Raw genomic sequence first — 950 nt, forward strand, 5'->3', positions numbered from 1 at the left:
GGAAAAGCGCAAGAAATCGGTCCAAAAAACGGAAGGCAAAAGCAAAAACACTCACGACATTTACACATAAATATTTAAAAAGGCCCACGGCCCGAGTTCATTACACCCTAAAACCCCCAGTGGGTGGGTGGACCTGCTACTTAACAAATTCTACTTAGAATATCTCAGGCATCTCCAGCGCCGCGTCGCGACATCGACGGCTCTCCCCTGGCGGCCTCCGGGTCTAGCGAGGCACCGGTGTCCTCCTCGGCATCCCCATCGCGGTAGACGCCTGTCTCCTCGGAGCTCCCCTCCGGATCATGGAGAAGCAAGCCATAGTCGTCGCCGTCCACGACCCTACCGTCTTCCATCCGCTCCGGGTGGAACTCGTCGTGGAAGGCGAACTCGGCGATGTAGCTGGCCCGAGAGGCAATCCGGCCGGCTTGCTCCTGCAAGAGCTGCTCCGAGCCGGCCCGCTGGCCCATCGGCGCATCCAGCTATAGGTCCGGATGCCAAGACAGTGCGAACCGGAGCGCCATCTCAGCACCGGCACGAGCGGCGGAGACGTGCCACTCGTGAAGCCGGTCCGGCCCCATCTCCAACCAACGCGCGAGGCGCGTGAAGCTGCTCGGCTCGACGAAGTCCGGCCAAAGGGCCATCATCATTGCAGTGCCGGCCTAGGACAGCCGCCCCATCTGCGTCGCCAAGACCCGCAGGCGGGCCTCAGTGGCGGCGATGATTTCCGGGAAGGTCCACGCCACCCGTGGGTCCGTTCTGGATCCAACGACTCCAGTCGGGTCGCACTGAAAGTGGACGGCTTCCTCCGCCAGCGGCTGCGTCTCTGGGAACGCACCTACCACAAAAAACGAAGCATATCAAAAGAAGGACAACAAGGACGAAAGGCCGGAGCCTGACCCGGCAAAATACAAGAAAAAGCACTTACTAGAGAAGGGCTCTTCAAGGTGCTGCAC

This window comes from Triticum dicoccoides, chromosome 6B (genome assembly GCF_002162155.2).
Source record: "Triticum dicoccoides isolate Atlit2015 ecotype Zavitan chromosome 6B, WEW_v2.0, whole genome shotgun sequence".
NCBI lineage: Eukaryota > Viridiplantae > Streptophyta > Magnoliopsida > Poales > Poaceae > Triticum > Triticum dicoccoides.